The sequence below is a fragment of the Coptis chinensis genome, chromosome 2 (assembly GCF_015680905.1).
Source record: "Coptis chinensis isolate HL-2020 chromosome 2, ASM1568090v1, whole genome shotgun sequence".
Classification (NCBI taxonomy): domain Eukaryota; kingdom Viridiplantae; phylum Streptophyta; class Magnoliopsida; order Ranunculales; family Ranunculaceae; genus Coptis; species Coptis chinensis.
Window position 1 is genome coordinate 87,730,809 of NC_141457.1, and position 9,028 is coordinate 87,739,836.

General features: G+C 35.6%; 1 long non-coding RNA gene across 1 annotated transcript; it reads right to left on the reverse strand.

Moving 5' to 3' along the window:
* Positions 1–2,644: 2,644 nt before the first annotated feature.
* On the reverse strand, positions 2,645–4,409 carry LOC147518639 (uncharacterized). The gene is made up of 3 exons (XR_015214096.1): positions 4,170–4,409; positions 3,172–3,309; positions 2,645–2,738 (listed from the first exon to the last, which is right to left on the reverse strand). It is a non-coding gene; the product is annotated as an uncharacterized LOC147518639 (long non-coding RNA).
* Between the last annotated feature and the right edge of the window lie 4,619 nt (positions 4,410–9,028).

Sequence of the window (9,028 nt, forward strand, 5' to 3'; positions counted from 1 at the left end):
ATTACCACACAAATAAAATAAGAAATCTTGTATTAAAAATATTTAATATATATAACATTGTATTCTCAACAAACAATATAATTGTAACTCTACTACATGCGTAGTCCCACATAGTAAATTTCACTCAACAATTGTATTAACACGCCTACACTTACAAAGAACCAGTTCTAACACTTACAAGAAACCAGTGGACAACGACTTATAAAACAACAAGAAAGACCAGCCCACCATAGTTTGTCTTCATAACCTTCTTTTGAACTTCTCTTAGCCAAGCTTAATGCAAGCTCACTGCAGAATCTAACATTAAAGGATTGACTCTATATATACTGCCTTGTAACAAACTTGAATTGCAGAAGAAGCTTTACATATCGAAGCTTCTCTCCTTTACGGTTGAAGAGTGAGACTACATCAAAATATCAAGCTTTTTTGCCTAAGTGGGTAGAGACCGGCCGTTTTACCTTATTTGCATTGAAAAGCCTTGGATTTGTAAGATGGGTAATCTAGGTCAAGAGAGAAGAAAGAACAATGAATATGAATAGTAATGATATAATTAATAAGGGCCAATACAAAAAAAATAGAAAACAGACTTAGTATGAAGCCAACATAAGAATATACCTGATTTTTTAGATCTGAATGGATATCAAATGCAGGCTACAAAACGAAGATGAATAAAAATATTAGTGTTTAAATCTAAATGTTTCAAAATTAAAGCATTGCTCTAATGTCAGGAGAAAATGATTATTTATAGAATTTGGCAATGACAACACGTACCTGAGGAAAAACAAAATCATGGTAAACATCTTGTAAAGATGGTACAAGAACCACTAGAGTAGCATAACCCATATATTCAGCATAGAGGTTGGGTTTTGGCAAAACCCATTTAATGAGGGATTTTTCCGGTAGCGGACAACGTGTATCAAATAGAAAAAAAAAAAGAAAAGAAGAAAGAAGTAAAATAAGTTATAAGTTATAAGTTATCATGTGTCCTTGTCATTAACAGTGTCAATGAATGACTTAAGAGCAGGGTGGTTCTTGTTTCATGCATTGGAACTTCTGCCAATAAGATTAGGTCTAGACACTCAACTTGTTGTCTATGACACCTGAAAAACCTCCAACCCAATAATTTTTTCCACTTTCTCTTCATGTAGCATTCACACACAATTTTCAATTTAACACGTGCAAATTGCAATAGCTTTATTTGCATACGAGCACGTGCACAAAAACACAAACACACAGAAAACTCTTCATATTGCAATCATCCTTGGGGTTGCCCTATCTAACAAGTCTAGTCTAATACTGATGCTATCATTCTTCCCATCAAAACCTAAATTTACCATTGGAAAAACATAAAATTGCTTACCATAGCTCCTCAACACTATTTTGTAACTGGGTACTGGTGATAAGCAACTTATTTTTGGTGCTAAACTCCTGCAGAAAAAAAAGAAATAACACAATAACCTTCACAAACCTACACAAACATTACTTTTTCCTGAAATAAATTAAGAAACAAGGCATGTTATACTGAAAGTGTAGTATACAATGAAGCTTCACAGTTCTTTAACCGGTGTGCCTCATCAACCATGAGATAATTCCACTTGTTCTTAGAGAATACAGCCTTGTTCTTCAAAACTACTTCATATGTTGTCAATAGAAGCATTAAATTTAATACTTCTACCACTTTTTCTGTTGGTGTAAAACTCATGTTGCTCACAAACCTACAACCGAAAGAGAATGATGTTGTACCCGTCATCAGCAGCAGACATTTTTGCTTTGGATCCACAGGATTAAATTTCATTTCTATGTAAAAGAAGCATTATCATTAAAACAAAAAACAACAAAAGAGGGGCTGAAGAGGCATCTGTATTGTAACTAAGAAATCTCAACAAAGAGGGGGTGTCCATGTCACATTATTAAGTACTTAATAAGATGGTGTATCACACAATTTAATTTGCTTTTTCTTGTTCGATTTTTATCCTTAAAACAAACTTTCATGGAGACACACAAAGATCACATAAAGAATGTCCTAAACTACCATTGCCCCTTGCACCCTCCACGGCTAACCTGAGCACTAGTTACAGATTATGTGGTCCGCTAGCAGAGGCCATCAAAGTAAAGCAGAAACTTGGCAAAAAACTAAGCATAGAAGTAGCAACTACTGACTACAATTATCTCACAACAGAAACCCGAGAAAAAACAATGTGTTTGCAACTAGTCATATATATCCCCATACAAAACATTGCCTACCTCTCAACTTGCACAATTTCCAATATATACAATAACATTCAAACCAGGGAGCCACTTCTTAAACTCTTTCGCCCAGTTGGACAAAGTCGACAGTGGTACAACAACAAGAAAAGGCCCATGGATTTGTTGAGCATTATGCAAAAAATTCAAAAGAAGATATTCTTGAGAAAAAGAGGGTATAATTGAAAGTTAAAAACCATATCATAAAGAGCCTAAAGATCGTACCTGAAGAAAACCTAGCATGGAAACAAATTGAACAATTTTGCCAAGACCCATCTCATCAGCAAGAATTACATTTGTATCATTCCTCCAACTGTCACAAACAAACCATTGATTACCATATTACTAAGGATGTTGCTAATTACCTATACATCACTCCTGAAAGGTGGATATAGCATACCTGTTAACCAGAAAGTTTAATCCCTCAAGCTGATAATCTCAAAGTTTTCCTCCTTTCAACCATTCAGGCTGTTCATCAAGCTTTCAAAGACTAGCTAAACAGCAGCGGAAAGAAATTTAAAAAGAAAATTATGACAGAACCTGAAGGAATCTTTAAGGACATAATATACTTAGAAAGCTGAGTTGCAACACTCAAAAGATTACTAGAAAAATTGTAAAGATAAGCTGAGCTATGTAGTCAAAAGCGGAAAGTGCCACTAGGCACACTAGCGACTCAGCAATGACACACTCAGAACTTGAGGTGCATATCAGCCCAGTCCATTCACGAATATACGATATCATATATCATGAGTCACGCCCTTGGTCTAAAAACTTCTTGGGAATACAGACAAGTTGTTGTTTACCACAAAATGGTATAACCATATAAGCCCCAGCATTTAAATCTTTCACGGTATCCTATCGTTTATTATATAAAAGTATAACAAACTTTGATGAAAACAATTTCAATAACTGTAAAATAGTAATTACCCCTGTCATTAGAAAGTTGCTTTTGACTATGCAATGCATGTCGTCCCCTAAAATCTCTCCCTGGAGAATATCTTTGTTGGGGAGAGTGCCTTCTCTCAAGCTTATCCCTCAAGTCAGTGCCTCGATAATCCTGTCTACCTGCAATGAGCAAAAAGAAAAAACAATATTTCCAATAGGGGAGAGAAGCTTTCACATCACAATAAACAAACACAACATCCAACTGGCGAGCCGACATATATGTACTATAAGAGAATATGCTTACCATTCCATTAAAATAAAAACACAGATAAACTTGATAATAACCTCCTTACCATTTCCAATGGGAATAGGGAGGTTAACGACCTCATGAAAGTGTATGATATTGGAATAAGCTTCATTGAAATAATATCACAGGGAAATTCCTTCAAATATTAAAAAAGCGAATAATAGCGGATAGTTCACAAGCCTGCCTCCTTGACAATATGAATGATAACTAAAACCTCAAATATAGAGATTCTCCTCGGTGTCAAGAAACAATTTATAATAGATTTTGCAATGCAGAAAAGTGGTCAATGTATACCACATCTTGATATAGTGATTTGCCATTTTTCTCCAAGTGAGGAAGAGATATGGAGCAAGATTATGGTTGGTTGAGACTTATGCTATTTTGAACAGAAGAAGTGCAGACAAATGAGTCGAAGAAAGAAGTACTTAATGGAATAACATTACTGTCCTCCTGACTATTCTCTGTGAAATTGTTTCAACCCCAAACAACCAAAAACTTACACTTTGAGGAGAATCAAATTGAATAGGATGCCACTGTTTTATTCTCTCAGGAAATTCGTCGAACAAATGGCGGTGATATATTTTTCACGAAGAGATCAAAATTTGAAAAACGGGATTCTTAATAAGAAAATTGTAATAATTATTTTCCAAGCAAAATAAAAAAAAAAAAAAAACTGGAGATGCTTATCAATAAAAATGCCGTCAACAGAAAAAAGTTGGGAAGGAAAGCTTACTAGAGGTTGGGGAACCGATGGTCGTTGCCGTCAAGAGAAACCGATGATTTCAAGTTTCCAACCGTATTTGAGGCTTGCTACTTCGCTAGTAACGATTGAGGACAACAATGAGTGGAGATTGCCCAGAGATTCTGGCAAGTTGAAACTCAATCCGTTGTAATTTGAATACAAGGGTTTCTGGAGCTGGTCGAATTGAAACGTTTTTTTTTAATAGATCGAATAACAGGTTGAATTCGAATAGATTGAGAAAGGTGGATAAGAAGGGTTTCTCATTTGGTGTTCTTAAGTTAAGTTGAGGTCGAGAAGAAATCAAAGTCTTTGGACACAGTTTCGTGTTGACGCCTCGTCCTGTCGCACATGCCCAACACGTGCGTTTGAAATTAAATTTTTTGACGCCACCTTGCAGTCAGTATATTTTCTAAACATTTCTTAGAAAAATTAAATGAATTATTTAATTAATTGTGACGGCAAAGCCGATACAGTGACGCCATAACGGCGTCACAAATTTTCTAACGCCTATTTGGCGTCACAAAATGAAAAAAGCCCCAGTCACAAAAAAGTTGTTATGGTGTAGTGCAAACTAAAGAAAGACTTGAGTAAGTCCTTTGAGATGAAGGATTTGGGTCAAGCAAAGTAGATACTTGGGATGCGGATCACTCGTGATAGAAATAGTGGGAAGTTGTGGCTTCCTCAAGAAAGCTATATTGAGAAGGTGTTGAAGATATTCAACATGGATCAAGCGAAGCCAGTCAGTTGTCCACTTGGTGACCAATTTTGCTAGACCAAAAAGATGTGTCCAAAGGGTGAGCATGAATAGAGTCAGATGGAAAAGATTCCTTATGCATCCATAGTGGGTAGCTTGATGTATGCAATGGTGTGTACAAGACCGGATATTGCTTTCGCCGTTGGTGTTGTAAGCCGATTTCTGTCAAATCCGGGGAAGGAGCATTGGGAAGGTGTTAAGTGGATATTGAGATATCTCAAGGGCACTTCCAAATCGTGTTTGTGCTTTGGTGGAAGTAAGCCCTTACTTGAAGGCTACACTGATGCAGACATGGCAGGTGATGTTGACTCGATGAAGTCTACCTCCGGTTATCTGGTTACTTTTGCAGGGGGAGCAGTTTCTTGACAATCTAAGTTGCAAAAGTGTGTTGCCCTCTCCACTACAAAAGCCAAGTATATTGCAGCCACTGAGTGTTGCAAAGAGATGCTATGGATGAAGAGGTTCTTCGACGAACTAGGGCTAAAGCAGAAACAGTTTGTAGTTCTATGTGACAGTCAGAGCGCCATCCATTTGAGCAAGAATCCGAGTTTTTATTCTATATCCAAACACATACACGTGCGTTATCATTAAATTAGAGAGGTATTCGAAGACAAGGATTTGTGTATCGAGAAGATCCATACTGACAAGAGCGGGTCGGATATGATGACCAAAGTCTTACCGAAAGGTAAGTTTGATATTTGCTGTGCTACAGCCGGAATGGTAGCAGACTCCTCCTATTGATTTGGAAATTGTATGGAGGTATCCCCCTTCACTGTTCGGGAAGGGGAGATTGTTGGAGTTATCCCTCACATGAGGAGAAAATGAGTTTTGCTTGCGTGCAGAAGCCTGAGCGCGACCCGCGCTCGACTTGGTCTTGCCCAAGGCGCGCCCCGCACCTTTGCCTATTTTTCGCAGAATTCTATTTTTTGTGGACCGCGAGTTTGTAATAAAAGTTGGGGGTTTTTGGCAAAACCTAACACTAAGCTGAGACACGAAAATACACAAGAACAAAGAGAGAAACCCAATCTTGAAAGCAATCAAGATTGAGAGATAACCTTTACAGAGATACAAGCCTGTAAAGAGAGAGGAGTGATCTAGTAAGGTGAGAGACTGCAAAGAGTAATTGTAATCTTCCTTCCCACTTTATAAAAGGACTAGCTCTTGTGGAAGTAGGCACTATTGGCCGAACCACGGTATATATTTGTGTTGTGGTTTGCTTTTACTGCTTTACATTATTATCTGTTGTTAATAGTTGTTTGGCGAGTTGGGCATGTTAGCTAGGTTGTAGTTGATATTTAGAATTTGTCTGGAATTGAATTGAGTTCAAATACAAATTATCTGTGTAGTGGGGAATCGATTGGTATCGGTGTTTAACCCCAACAAAAAGTCTATTAAATATATATAGCATAATAGTGAATGTGTGTTGTTAAATGTATATTTTATAACAATGCCTTAAACAAGTGTATTATAGATGTTAATAATAATGTCAACATATATATTATGAATTAACTAATACATTTTATATTTATTAATTTATGCACGTGTATATTTAAATAGGATACGCATGCTTGATATATTGACTTATTATAAACCAATATGTAGTGTTCATGTTAAAAATTAGTGATGAGATGTAATTGTAAAACGCATGTACGCGCATGTTCGATTTAAAATACGAGTTAATACACGTGTACAAATATATGTGTATCCACGTAAAATATATTAAGGTAACAAATATATGTGATTGCACGTGTACACGATCGAGTTAATACAAGGAAACAAATATATGTGTATGCACGTAAAAAAAAATCAAAATTTTAGAGTTAGATATTTAATTATTTTAATTTCTATATCAAAGTTTGAAATTATCATATGAATAGTAAATGTTTTAACGTGTATGATTGATATATGTTAATAGATTGATGTAAATATATCATAATCAAAATTATGATATATGTTTCAATCATCACTAATTATACATAAAATATTATCATGTAGGAAAAGAAAAAAATATAAATATAAATATACACAATTTTTAGTATTTAAATGATTGAAATTGTTTAATAATCATAATAAATAATAAAGACCCGAATTAAAACTGAAACCGATAAAAAACCATGGGTTTTGATGGTTTTGGGTTGGGTTCTATAATTCTCATACTAAAACCGTTGAGAACCGAAACTGATAGAACCGCAAATAGTAAAACCCAAACCAAAACCGTTAAAATCCGACCCAAAATTGACCCGTTGGCACCCCTAATCATAGTCATAAGCTTGCCTAGAATTACAGAATTTCGCTAATCGATCCGTACCTTTACAAAATAACAAATAACAATAAATAACAAATAACAATGGGTTACCTTAATCATCCCGATAAAAACTCCAATATCGAATACTCCACCAACCGAGTTGGATACTATAACAATGTTAGGTGGGTGAGCCATAAGTGGGGGGCTTCCAAGAAGACCCAGCTCCTGCTTTGCTGAGGTGAGACCATTACTTTTCACAACTACACAGAAAAAAATTAACAAATTAAAGAGAAAGAAATAAATCAGTAAAATGAAATAAAGAGAAAGAAAATCAGTAAAGGGTCAACAAACTGACCTCGAAAACCATTATCTGACAGAACATCACCCTTTTCAGCAACTTCCTGAATGAGAACTCCATTAGGCATCATAATCTATTCACCAGTAACAACAAGAAGTCGAACATTGTTTGTTGCGATCATGTGACAAAAAGCGCTTCTAGCATTGATAACATTCCTTGAAACGATTCCTATCGTTCCTGGTGGGGGTTGTGGGGCTTCCATGAGAAAGAGGTTTCGGTAGACTTCTGAATGAGATCAGACTTTTGAATGAATTTTTTTTTTCGCTAGAAAGACTTCTGAATGAATGTGAATGAAAAGAGAAAAATATAAAGCAGATTCTCAAATCCTGAAAAAGCTGCTCCGCCGCCCAAAGCGAGAAACTCCAAAATATGTATATGTACAGCTATCTAATTGTCTCCCCTAGTGAAACGGTGCCCAAACTCTCGTGCAGTCCTGCCTAAACAGTTAAACCATAAGGATGGTCACGTGAGGGTCCACGAGCAGTCTACCATTGACCACCCTACTTGTACATAGGTAATAGGTTATGATTCTACCTTCCTCCTATCCATCTAGTAACCCTTTCTTAACTAAAATTTTAGTTGAGATTCTGCACTCCCTGTGATAAATGGACTTTGTTAAAAAAAAAAAAAAAAAATAATAAACAGTTCACTTGCTAGAGCTAGTGCTGGAGGTTGCAGAAATTAGGACGACTGAACACATGTACATTATGAGGTTTATCTTTTTGTTGCTGCCTGGTAGAAGTATGTAACACATGAAAGGAGAATGTGATTATATATCTAAAAACAGCAAAAAAGCCATATTATTTATACATAATAAATCGACAACAACAATATTGTCCATATATAAGAGCTGTGAACATAGGATTTTTTTTATAAGTACAGAAAAGCTTCATAGCTACTTACGGTAGAAAGAAGACAGTAACCTCTAATAGACATCATTTGCTTTGGAGTTAATTGAGGAGAACATGTCAATGTAGACCACATTTCTTGTGAAAGTTCCCAAGTAACCTGGTTGGTTCCCCTTTTTTACTAAAACCTTGGTCATGTGTCTTGATACGCCTCTTGAGAGTGCCACATAGAGTTGGCCCTGGCTAAATTCTTCGCAAATCAATAAATTTTGTAAAGAACATAAACCAAAATTTTGATATGAGAAAATGCTTAACTAATTTTTTTGCAAAACGATTAAGTGGAAGATTCTACAAATGTTTTCTTATATAACGCAAGGTGGCAAACCAACGCAAGGTAGCAAACCCATAAAACATAAATAAAAATATACCAAAGTAAGCCTCTAAATATTTATCCAACTTGCTTGGTTCCTTACTGATCAAGAATATAAAAGTTGGAGCAAGACCAAATGAGTTATCCTCATAATCACTCCATGAATTTCCACACAAAGAAATTGTTACTGATAAGTATGTAAATATTACATATTTACGCCCAATTTTATATTTGTTAGTTTGTTTATTTTATTTGTTTGATTAAATTAGTGCATT